Source organism: Bradysia coprophila, chromosome IV (assembly GCF_014529535.1).
Source record: "Bradysia coprophila strain Holo2 chromosome IV, BU_Bcop_v1, whole genome shotgun sequence".
NCBI classification, from domain to species: Eukaryota; Metazoa; Arthropoda; class Insecta; order Diptera; family Sciaridae; genus Bradysia; species Bradysia coprophila.
Window position 1 is genome coordinate 9709143 of NC_050738.1, and position 14036 is coordinate 9723178.

The 14036-nt window shown below is 34.2% G+C and overlaps 1 protein-coding gene across 2 annotated transcripts in view; it reads left to right on the forward strand.

Moving 5' to 3' along the window:
- Window positions 1-14036, forward strand: part of LOC119066414 (1-phosphatidylinositol 4,5-bisphosphate phosphodiesterase classes I and II) — a 106587-nt gene that overhangs the window by 12385 nt on the left and 80166 nt on the right. The window lies entirely within an intron of this gene.

Consider the following 14036-nt stretch of genomic DNA (forward strand, 5'->3'; position numbering starts at 1 on the left):
ATTGCTCTTAATTCCTTTTATTCATTTGTGACTCATTTTGTTAGAATCTTTAATTTTTACTCATACTTTTAGAAGAGATTTTTCAATTTCAATTTAGATTGAACCGTCCAATTGACTGCAGTTTTGTTTAAAATGATTTCACATCGCAGATCATTGTTTATTTTAGATAAATAGTATTTTTCGTACCAAGTCAGGAAATGACGAAAAACTTTTGTGCCGACAACTGAATACGACATATTTTGCCATGATTTTTCATTAAGAAATGTCAGTTTTTCCCGAACTATATATCGTGCAGGAATAGTTATTTACGTATATGTTGTAAACGGTATATTTTAGGCAATTTCGCGGATTGTAGCGCGAACGAAGTGAGGGCGACAAGCGAAAGTGCCTAAAATAAACCGTCCAAAACAGATGCGTATACAACTTTTCATGCTGAGGGCCTAAGTTACGAGAAAAATTCCGTAATTTATGCCCAAGGCATGAAAAAAACTTCATTTCTTTACGATTTATGGCGCGGGAAAGAAATTACATGAATTTTTCCATGACTATACGATTGATTAATATGGTGAATGTGAAGTGTGTATGTTTTCAAGTAAGTTGCTGTGTTTTGTCTATTTCAGTTGTCCGATGCACAAAACGTTGTTGGTACCTCGACAGGAAATGGATTTGTTCAGCACACGTCAGCAAAGGCAAAAGCACTCAATTTTTTGTTTCGCTCAAGTGATCGACATCGTAAGATTTTAGGCTTTTGAAAAGTTGATGGAATAGATGATATTGTCGGTGATGCATTTTTTTGTAAATTTGGTTTGAAACTGGAGCATTTCGCAACGGCAATGCCCCAGCCTAACATTCCCCCGACGAATATTCACTTGTTTGTTGCGGCTCAAACTGTTCCGTATCTGACTAACAAGAATCATCCGAAGAAGAATCCTTCAGTGTGCATATTTTGAACATAAAAGGACGTTGGACCTGTTCTAAAATGGAACTGATCAACACTGTACACTGTTATTTATTGTGCGGGAGCTTTTAAAATTAAAACAAAAAGGAAATAATGTGGTTTTGCATTTGCTGGTCCTTCTTTCCGATAATCACACTTATCAGCATTTACTCTCATTTACTTTCAATTCCTTACAATTCCACATATTTCCAGTCAATTCCAATCAATTCCGATCAATTCCTGCCAATTCCGATCAATTCCGGTCAATTCCATCAATTCCAATTATTTACCGGATACTCCGGCAATTCCTTTGAGGGTGTGTAGTCAATTTCCCGAGTCGGTTACCCCTCGCTGAGAGTGTATTGGTATACTGGAATTTGATAAAATTGGTTGAGGCTTACTACCCTCGAAAGTCTTCCAGGAAAACTGGTTTAATGAATTTTATTAATTCAATGATTTGATTAATTCACTCCAGTATGAGAACAATGTGCAGAATTTCCTGTGAGCTTTGTTAAATTCTTGTGAGCTTTATTTTTATTCCACAAGGGAATTATAATACAAAGCCTGCAAAATTGAGGAATTGCACATTATTGTTCTTTGGCTTATTTTATTGATTTATAAGTCGGGTATATAACGCACTGAATGAAATGAAATTTTAGCAGAACAGAGGTTTAATTTTCTCCTCCCAATATTATTAAGACGGGGGAAATATAAAATCGTGTATGGAATGGATAGTCTATGTGGATCTGAGATGTATTCCACAGGCAGCTTCGGAAGATGAAGGGACCATCACATGTTTTTACGTTTATTAAGACAAATGTCGTTAAAATGTCTTTCTTTACTTGAACTCAAACTTAATGGACGACTGACCTTGTTCATAACAAATACTTCATTCTACGGACGAATGGACTAATTACTTTTAACAAAGAACAGTTTGAAAAAAGATCTACATTCACCGCACAAAGAGCGTTTTCGTTGATATCTCGTTGATAATATTTATTTCCTACCAAAAAACAGTTCATCCTTCACTGGTGGCAGGGATATCAGCATGTTTCTATCGGATCTATTATTTCATTTGTTCTAAGGATTTTCAAGAGATTTGCAAGAAATCTTCAAATTCATTTTTTATTCCTGACGTTGTTATCGATAGTATGATCCGTAAGCGAAATTTTAAAGTCGGATTCAGCATTCAGCATTCGTCACGTACTTCCAACGTCGTTTAGGAAAAACGTTGGAAAATAACTATTACATGCTTTTGGTGAAACATAAACCAATTTTATTGTTTTCCCTATGTGTGTATAATAGGCCACTTTCGACCCTAGAGAAAACCAAATCATTATTAGGATTGTACATGCTACATGCGTCGAAAACCGTTCTTTTCATGTTTCAAGCACTACTTTCGACACTTTCAGCAAGTAATTATTACACACTTGTCACGAAGAAGTCGAGGCTTGCCGAGACTGATAGTGACAAGTGTGTACTCTATTTTATCACATAAGCGAAAATGAGACAACAACATAGACCTGAAGTGTAATTTTCGAATTAAACTTCTAGTTAAGTAATTTTGACATCCGAACACCGTGCGTATGTGATAAAATACATTATATGGCTCGGTATAACAATGAAAAATCTAATTTTCGTGTGTTTATAGACCTCGGCCAAGCCTCGGATCATCAAAATTCACACGAAAGCTCTTCTTTTCATCTCTTTATCCTTAGTCATGAAAAACCAATTAACATCGTCACATTTAAATAATTACATACTCGTGTAGGATGAGAGTGAGCGGTTCAGCCTATTTTCGAATTTAGTTTTGAAAAACTCGAAACTCGATAGACCGAGAACTTTCATTTGGGTTCAGATAGTGTTTAAAGAAAATAGCGAAATAATGTCACTAAATCATCAAATAATTTAACTTGTATCAACTGAACAATGTTTGCTTTTAATTATAAACGCGGCACAGTACGAATATTTAACGAAGTTTATGGTTCGAGTAAGGGGTTGGTTTTCAAAGTAAACGGACATCCTATTTCGTCTCTATAATAATGTACTAGAAAAGTAAAGGGAAATAATTGCTGTTTTCTGTACACCGGACGATTCACCTTTTTTTCGCTCCAGTTAATTTCCATATAGCAATGAAATGCATTTGACGATTCGACTTTCTAGTAAGAAAATCGATGAAAGGACCAAAGGCTTCGGTAAAATGACAGAAAGAGCAATTTTCATTTAATTGGAACACATTACATAAAGTTCTTCGTTTGAGTACGGAACAGTTTAGAAATAACTGCAATTTATGTTTCATGTTGCCAAGCGGATAAATTGTAGTTAGCCGAAAGGGTCTAAATTGAAAATACAATAATCGTTGTTTCATGGATACCATGGCATGGAAGCGAATAGACTTCAGTACGCCATTCACAACAAACAGTTAAAAATTTTATTACAACTAAATACCAATCCATTTACACCGAGATGTCGTTCAAGTTCATAATATATTTCAATAAACAACTCATTTTTCACACCTTACCAGCATTTATCAAACATGTATGAGTCTCGGGTGTATTTATAAGACTAGGTAAGGTAATTGGTATGGATATGAATATTACGTGAATATTGTGTAGTTAGAGTGCGGTATGGGTATATAAAACCATGCCGCGTATTATATGCAACATTTTATGTGATACGAGTGGTTTTGCATTAAGCTATTAATAAATTATAGTTTTTTTCAGAGCTATATATGCCGACGGGTGTCAAGGTTAAATTGTGTGTGAGTCGTGTGAGTGCAATAATTATTGTATGCTTCTGTATGTTGCTAATTCACTGGAATAAATGGTGTGTCTCTAATTACTAACTGTATACGAATTTACCAGTCACTATCACTAAATGCAATAAATTAATTATTTTGAAGTGTGAACGTAGCACTCGGCGGTACTTTGCTTACGATATGAGGAACGACTTGTAGAGTTGTTGAAAGTTTGTAGAGAGTAGATAATGAAGATCTATACAGAAAAAATACCTAGTCTTCACCACAACATGATTTTATTCAAAATCAGAACACACATGATGACACATGATTTTGCTCCTCGTGCTCGACACAGAATATTTATTTTACTAACTAGTGTATTTCCAACGTCCTAACCTTTTAGCATTCGTTAGGAAAATACCGGCCCTACGAAAAGTGGACTTTTTCATGCATTTCATGCGGTGACGTTCAAGTGTCTTTTTTTCTCAGTTTTTCTATATTGTGCCTTTTGTTACAAGTGACGAAACTGATTTTCATATACACTTTTTTGTCACTTTGCTTTTCGCATATTGGGTTTTTGTCACACGATGTAGTTGTCAAACTATCTTCGCCGTTTGATTACATCACCTAAATATATATATAGTGACTTTTGTCAACTTGTTACATAAATAACTATTAGTACAGTTCAGACAAAAAAAAAAGTTTCGAGTTGTTTTTTTTTCTTATGTTATCAGTTAGCTCCAAAGCCGTTGATAAAATGAATAAAATAAAATAAAATAAAATAAATCTCGACGCACATCTTCTAATTGGTTTATATGATCATTTCGAACAATTTTGTAGAAGAAACTATAAAAAAATATTCACTTCCCGAGCTGCGCAAAGAAGTTTCATTTTCTTATAATTCACTAACATCGTACAGTTTTAGCGAATTATAAGAAAATGAAACTACTTCGCGCAGCTCGGGAATTGAATATTTTTTTATAGTTTTTTCTACAAAATTGTTCGAAATGATCATATGAATAAATTAAACGATGTGCGTCGTATTACATCTAGGGAAAAAAGATGAAAAGTTGATTTTTCGTGTGAATTTTGACGATGCGAGCGAGACAAAGCCGAGGTCAATAAACACATGAGGCTCTTTCATTTTTATGCCGACGTATGTCATTGACTTTTCCAATGCACTCTAAGCACAGGCACGAGAACAGAATTAAATAAGAGGCCGCCACGACCAAAGTATATAAACACTGAAGGTAATGCAAATCCTCAGTTACACACGGATCCAAACTTTCAGATGAATTATAGCTCCATCATGATGCACACGTATTGAATTTGTTTGGGTAAAATTGCATTTAGTGGTGAATTTGGAACGATTTAGCGGCGTCATGTTGCCCACATATAAAATTCGTTTGCGTCAAGCTGGTCAAGCTGTATTTAGTGGTGAATTGGAAGGATTTAGGGCCGTCATGTTGAGAGGCCAAATGACTGTTAAAAAAATCTTGTGCCTGTTATTGGAGTGTCTTGATTTTTCCTAACGCATACGTAAGTTTAAATATTTTCATAGTAATTTTGGTAGAGAAGAAAATAGAGAAAGTATGCCGTAATTCTTCTCTTGAAAGGCATTCAAAGGCAATTCAATTCCTCCGGCTCGTGCTGGAAACCTCTCTTTTGCTAAAAGAGCCTTTCAGCATAAGTTAGGAACAGCGTTTTTCCTAAAAGACATCGGAAATACTACAACAGTCAGGAAAAATATTATAAGATTTGACACGCGTCGAAAGAAGTGCTAGAAAAATGAAAAGCGTTTTCCTGCTGTGATATAAAATACATCACCAAACACCGTTGTTTATCCTCGATATACACTAATACTCCAGCAAATCTGTCAAAAGAACTCGGTTCCGATTGCGTTTTTTATAAAGTGTGACATACTTTCGCCAATGGTGAAGAAAACTTTCCTGGGAGGAAATTGATTTTTTGCGTTTACGTTGAGCTGGGGTCAAACATTTTGTGTTTCTAGTGATTTTTCTAAGAAATTTTTTCGGTTTTATGCCAAGAGATTTGATACCATCCTCCAGTAATCCACACATATCAAATAAATCGTTCGAAAAAGCAACGTTTCTCACATTTAAAATTGTCAACATTTCAAATTATTTCTCTCACTTTTTTTACTGCGATAAAAACTCTGATTTATTTTTTTTATAAATCTCCAACAGTTTTTTATTCAAAGTCAAAACACCGGAAAATAATTTATCATAATAACTATTCCAATAAATCAATCAAAAGTTGGCAATTTAAGTTGATCGATCAGCTGAATTGTAAAGAGTGTATCAATAACGAATTCAACCAATCTCTCGCTCTCGTTGGGTGTTGATGATATAATAAATTACGTTTTCAAATTGAAAAGAAAGGCTTTCGATAAATCAATTATATTTATACAAAAAATACCTAACCATTAATTTTATAATTGGACAGTTTTGATTAAATTATACAAATTAATATCAACGAGATCGAAATTGAGTTGAATTGAATGCTTTATGATACAGCGAAAATGAGTTCAATGGTAAATCATTATGTTAAAGTATAACTAATTAATTGGATCAAATGGTTCGATTTTTGCGGTATAAAGTACGTGTTCGTCTGTCGTACATATATTTCAGTCAATATCAAGATGTCTATGTAGAATGTAAATAATCATTTCCGGAGACAAGTTGACAACTTAGTTTCGCATTAGTATTCGAACCGGTACGTACACAGTTTTGACTCCCACTTTGACTCAAATAGAAAATCCTTTTTGTGGAAACGTCGTTTCAGTTCAATTACACATAGAAGAATGTTTACCACCAGAACAGATTTTACAGTGGCCAACTTTCAATTTTGTGCACTATTTTGATTCAGCTGTCTGACCAGCTGGTCCACAAACAAACAAACTCAGTTAATTTTATAATCAGCAGCTAGAGAAAAATGGCAACAGTGCAAATGTATACGTCGGTTGACATTTCATGCTATGTATATAAAAGAGCAGAAAGTAACGCCGATGCGGCGCAAAATTTGAAATTTAAATTTTAAAAAAATAACAATTTTCTATGAAAAGATGTTGTTTTGCATGAAAAGCATATTTCGTATGGAAAGTATGTTTCGTATGGAAAACACGTATCGCATGGAAAACATAATTCGAATAAAAAGCATGTTTCGCATGGAAAGCATATTTCGTAGTATGGAAAGCATATTTCGCATGGAAAACATGTTTTGAAAGGAAAGTATGTTTTGTATGGAAAGCATATTTCGTATGGAAAGTATGTTTCGCATAGAAAAACATGTTTCGTATGGAAAACATATTTCGCATGGAAAACATCTTTTGAAAGGAAAGTATGTTTTGTATGGAAAGCATGTTTCGTATGGAAAGCATATTTCGTATGGAAAGTATGTTTCGCATAGAAAAACATGTTTCGCATGGAAAACATATTTCGCATGGAAAACATATTTCGCACGGAAAACATATTTTGAGTGGAAAACCTATTTTCTAATTTATTGAACTTCATAAATTGTTATATAAATAGCATTAAATTCTTTTATTTTAATCTGCCTTCTAGTCTCTTTATGTCCATGGCATTCATGTCAATCGAACTTCTCATTGGTTCTTAGTTTTCCTTTGAATTCCGATGATTAAACAACTCGTGGTGGTCAAAAGTTTTGGAGACCATTTATTGACTGTAAATGAACGATGCGCATCTCTGCTTTACAAAAAGCCCATATTCGGTGAAAGCAATTGAGTTCCTGATATTTTTATGAAGTCAAATAAATGATGTTTTCCACCTACTACGAAGTAGGAGGAAAGCAACATTTTCAAGGACAATGATCGCACGGTTCAGCACAATTTCGAGCTGAACATGTAATTTTGATTTAGTTTATTTCATTCCTATCGCTCCAGCCTGTTTGAACACCAAAAACAAGTTGAAAACACTGAAAAATATGGGTCTATTGGAGCGACATTTTACTTCGACTAACTTTGTGGCTTGCAACACAATTTTTCTGGGGTGTATTATACGAGGAACGAAAGAGGGTAAGTCCAGCTACAACACCCTATAGTCAGTTCCGCGGAAAAGTTCTGTTGCAAGCCAGCAGCACTGTCCAAACATTCACCATATTTTGAGTCATAAGTCCAGAACGGGTAGCTGTCCTTACCGATGATTATACTCGTTTTGAAGGTCTGCTAGAGGCCTATATTCCTACAACATTTCACATTTTAGAAAGATTTCTATCTCGAGCTATCACCGAAAAACTGTTTTCACGACCCATTGACATGCTATTACTTTCACGTGTTCACTCCGAAAATGGGAAACTAACAGAAAAAGTAAAAGATCCCTATTTCTCAGAATTGAATGACGATTCAAACGAGCTATAGCTTGCCCGAATCGCTGAGCCGTTGTTTTGAAATTGGTTCAAGTTTTGGCGATATCACTCTTAACTTACTTTGTTTACATGGACCAGCGGATCGAACAGCTGAATCAAAATAGTGCACAAAATTGAAAGTCAGCCACTGTAATACAAAATTAATTTCAATTTCTTCTGACTGAATAGGCAGAGTAAATTCTGGAAACGACCCCCTTAATCCCTGTCTGCAGCTAAACTAAACACTTTAAGGCGTTTTGCGTAAAATCTAATGATATTTTACCCTTTAGTGTAGTAAATAATAAATTATAATTAATATCTCGGTGTACTCTGGCTCCCAGAGAAGCAAACCATTATACATTTGATCTCTATGCCAAGTAATTACAAAAAAAACGTACTTTGCTTTTAAGTTGATACCCAAGCTGTACTCATATCAAGTTACAAATATTTGCAATGAAAACACAGAACTTTTGATTAATTCAAAGTATTTAATAATCCACGATATTTACCAGAAACGTTCCATTGTAAAGTCTCTTATTAAATATTTATCTTAAAGTGAGCTGGTTGTAACGTTATTGTGTCTCGACATTTACGTTGGAACTCGAAACAATTAAGCCAAAAATTTTGATCACACATCAACTGACACCGGTGTGTATCTTACACGATATAGATAGATGTAATGAGTAGATGTTTTTATAGTTCATTTAACCTGTATAATCGTAACACGATTTTATGTTTAAATTAATTTATTATGTACCAGACTATGCTATCACCAGTTGTATATATACACCTTAATAAACTCAACAACATCAACGTGAACGATTCCCTAAACAAAAAAAAAAATCGTTTAATTTCAATCGAATAGTTAGTTAACCTATAACATGTTACGTAAAGTGTAAACAAGAAGTCGACGAATACGCATCATTCATTGTCAATATTTTGTCGTAACGTGAATTGATTACAATATAAATTTTTATTTGTATTCATTGGAAGCATTAACATTTTCGGCTGTTCTATAGTTAGTGTCTGCCATCCTCTCACAACACATTTTGCTAATGTGCAAATATGTAAAATCGATATATAATACGGTATGTTAATATCATCGGGATTTTAGCGAATATGCTTTACACTGCTTGCTTAACCTGTTTGATTCAACTCGTATAGCAGCAGTCGTATAATCTAGGTAAAGAGCACGAATTTCATAGGCAGGTTTGGAATAACTGAAAATCACATAGCCGTTTCGATAACATTTGCTCGAAATATAACCGTTCACTGAAGGCAATCATATCAAGAGTAAAATTGCCGAATCTACTACTTCTTTTGCATTCTGTATTAATATGGATCGAAGCAATAGTATTTACATGCTACATGTGTCGAAAACCGTACTTTTCATGTTTTAAGCACGTCTTTCGACGCCCTCAGCATGTAAAATCCATTACATAACTCGGGATAAAATTGAAAAGTCTCGTTTTCACATGTTTATTGACCTCGGATTCGCCTCGGATCAACAAAATTCAATTGTTGGTCCGAGGCGACGCGGAGGTCAGCAAACACACGAAAAGAAGAATTTTTATTTTTATCCCGAGGTGTGTAGTTGTTAGTTAGAGGATTTTACATGCTCTTGAGCTTATTAAATTTACTTTTTATTCCTAGGGTTATGTCACTTTCGACCCTAAGGAAAGCAAAAGTATATAAATCTTTTAGCTCATTTGTTCTAACGCTCCTGTTACTATGGACAGATTAGAACATTTTGCATAATTATAAAAGATGGCATAGTTGTCCGTAAAAGGTTATAAACGTGATTATTGTGTCGTTTATTTTCAATGATTGGTTGCAGAGTGGAGAGCCGACTTATTTTCTTAAGTCGGCTGAAGCCTCGGCTTGGGGTATAGATGACGTTTTAGAGCTTTAGTGTCTTTGGCAAAAAATTAGTTATTAATTCGAGGAATCATATTTTGAAGGTTTTAGCAATCGGCTGAGAACAAAATTCAAAGTTATAGCTCGGCTAAGGCCATTTTTTAGCAAAAACGCAAAAAGTAGGTTTAGCCGAGCTATAACTTTTAATTTTGTTCTCAGCCGATTGCTAAAACCTTCAAAATATGATTCCTCAAATTAATAACTAATTTTTTTCCAAAGACACTAAAGCTCTAAAACGTCATCTATACCCCAAGCCGATGCTTCAGCCGACTTAAGAAAATAAGTCGGCTCTCCACTCTGATTGGTTGTCCATGACAATATGGAATCGCTTATAGAGCATAATGACCCATTTATAACAACCACAAGAACCACAAGAAGAACGACATGAACTCAAAATAAAATTCTAATGAACATAGACAATCGATAGAGTAATGAGAAAGTGGATAGGTGATGATGTGTTACTTAGACATTATTTTATCGAGTTTTGTTCACGTTTCGTAACCAACTCGAACACGAGATTCTTTTCAATTAATCGAAAAGCCAGTACTTCAGAACTTCTCTGCGGTAGGTCCAATCTTGTCGCTTATATGTTGTTTCTCTCGATAACAGATGAAATAAGAGATTTAGGCGGAGGTTTCCCATCATTAAAATTTTAATTGACATGGTATTGACATGGTATTCGAAAATGAATTGGATTCGAATCGCATCACAACGGTGGAAGTCTTAAAGAGCAAAAACTGATCATAAGTAATTTTAAAATCAAAAATCTTCTATTCAACGAATGTTCTTGCTTCATTCCATTTCGAAATCAAAGTATAATAACCACCAGAAGCCCATCAATTGTTATGTCGGATGTTTTATTGTTTACAATAAGTTACAATACCTTCTATACCACCTCTGTTTTACATATATATAGACCATTACAGTCATTTTTCACCAAGATAAATGTGGAGCAGATAGATACAATAATATAATACTCTCATACATGTGACGCGTATATTGCCGAACTGGAACTTGGTTATAATAAGTACCATCACCGTCATACCGTCACATCCGGATGCAAAGGAACACGTTATTAAAAGAGAAGAGAATATTATACATCACAGAATTTGAACCAATGTTACACTAATAAATTTGATATAAAAAGCTCTACTGACTTATTTACGTACCAAACATTATATCCACTGTTGCATATAATATCACTGATATTAGACGCTTTTATCTATTACCGAGGCACACTGAAATATCATTTTTCATGGTGGAAGAGCTCCACAGATATACATACCAACATTGTGCACATAGCACACAGATAATAGACCTTAAAGTGAGGTATTTTTTTATTCTTATACTTCGGTTTTTTTTTGTTGTTTGCTATAATAAAATAAAGGTCGTCGTATTTTTATTGTGCTCCTTTTGCTCTGAGAGTTTAAGTTTAGAACAAAATCAATAATGTCTGCGCTTTAAATGTGGATTTTTCATCTGGGGGCTGAACGATTTCTTCTGTATTGTTGGATTTCGTGTCGTAGGGATTTTTGTTATTCTTCTTCCATAAAATATGCGTGTTGATATGACGGAAGGTCGAAATTGTATTAAGGGGTGAATGAGCGGAGTAACGAAATTATTTATAAAACATTTTTCATATTTTATTTTGATACTTTACGTATCGGAGAAGATATTACATGATTTTACATACGATGGATGGGATATAGATGATGATAGACTTGACTTGTTTGTGTAGAGCATTATGTTATCCACTTATTTCATCGTGTTACCATGATATGATGTGGAATATCTGATTACACGTTTTTTGATGCAATAAAAATCATTTTGTTTTGTGTTTATAATGTAGTTAATATGTGCTAGATTTTGGTTAATTTATCGTGTTGCGTGAGGGAAAGTGTGAACAAGATCACATTTATAAATCCCTTAAGATGTTATCGGTTTGTTTATTCCACTTCGCTACTGCATCCCTTCCAAATCAAGCTGTGAATCTATTACATCGTTTGATACTATAGCTTTTAAAGTGTATACAATCTTGTACTTCATTGGATTTAACATGCATTGGGCTATAAAAGACGAAATTAGCCAGGAGTTCCATCCAATGCTCATTTTTGTCGTTGTTGTCGCTAACAGATGATTTGAAAAAAAATTGGAACCATAAAAATGAACGGCTTTGATACACGAAATATTTCCGTTTCAACACGCTCCTCTGTCCAAACTACCAATGTTTTTTCTGGATGTCATTGCTCTATCAGAAAAAGAATTCAATACTTGACGCAATGATATACTCTAGTAATAAGGTCAATGGTCAATCGTACAATGCCAGCGACCACTTGCATCATTGCGGTGCGAATGTGCTTTCAGAAGTCATAGATTTCGGAGCCAAAAAATTCTGTCACCGTCAACGAGCATGTGTGGTGATAGAACAACATTCATGTTGTTTAAGGAGTAGATTACTAAAACAACAATTCGATTTGTGGTGTTATCTACCAACGAAAGGTCGTGGTGTCTGCCGAATCAGTGAATATCCAGCAGAAAACTGTTTGAAACATTAGGTCATATCCTTGGGAAATGCCCTAAAGGTAGACGGAGCCGACATTGAAGTTATTGGTTTGTAATTTGATGCCGGGCACTATAAGTAAGAAATTCGTTGATTTTTTGAAAAGATTTAAAATTCAATTGACTATCGTTGAATTAAACAATAATAAAGATCAGTTTAATGTGCCACTCAAAGTACTCTGCGCAGTAACAGGTTTCATAGTTGAACCTCCACATATGAGATAGCTCTTTACGGATTTCGTAATTTCCATAAGAATTTTCTCTGAGTGAAATAGCTATTGTCGGCAAAGATGCAAAGTCTTTATTACGCGTATCGAATGAACCAGAATTCACATTTTCTGTCCGCAAAATTATACATTGTTTAAATGAAGCTGATTATCAAAAATATTGTTTCCGCTCAAACGATTTGACGATACGATTTCAATATAACAATCCTTATGTACTATAGTACGTAAATATTCACTTTGCGTACGTATTCATTGTGACGAAATTATTAAAATTGCTACAGTAAAATGCATAGAATCATGTTTCTAATTTGTACCTCAACTGGAATTTTGGGAATTTTGTGCATACGATGCGTTTTCACTTCTATTGCGCAAATTGTCCATTTCGACACTTGTTATGAAATAGTTATTGTCTGACGTTTATCGTCACGAATTAATAGCAAATCACGGCCGAAGTTTCAAGTTTTTGTTTTTGATTCATGGGGGCGTGGGGTAATTCCACCTGTCAACCGAAGCATTCGGAAGCAATTATGTTCCATATTTTATACTGAAGCGACCGCATTGCGTATTTCATTATTACTGTACACCAGTAATGACGCTAATATTTATCCGAAGCATGTAAACAAATTCATTGAGTAAAACATTTGAAAATAAAACCGAAGTAAATCTTTTATCGTTTCCAAAACATCAGTGATCTCTTCTTAACTATCCCACGTTTCCACCAACAATATATATTTTTTTTTATTTAAACAAATTTACTCATCCACATTAATGACGTATTTTGACTATGTCTACTGAAAGATGCAATGGTTGGTCGGATAACATAAATTAAAGAGGAGATGTTATTTTTATAAATAGCATTTTAATGCTGAAAATTTATTCGAGTTGAGAAAAAATGTTATAAGGTCGTTGTCACCACTTATTTACCGTTTGCTATTTCCTTCGGAAGTGTTTGTGAAAGCTAAAAAGCTTTCTGGACTGGACACTAAAGTATGATGTTTATAAGGATTGAATATCTGTAGATGTTGTGAGTTCAATTGCAAATTGGATTAACCCTAACGTCAGTTAAAGAAGAAAGGAAAGAAGAAACTTCCTCACTTCTTAATTAAAAATCACGCAAACTACATGATACAAACTTGCTTATGCTTTCATACATGCACTGTTTTATGACTGGCAGTGAAATGAATGTTGTAATTCTTTTCATTTATAGTCGTGTTTGATCGTTTCATGTCACTATAACTTTTTAAATTCTCTTCAGTTCAACTATTCTATCAAAACA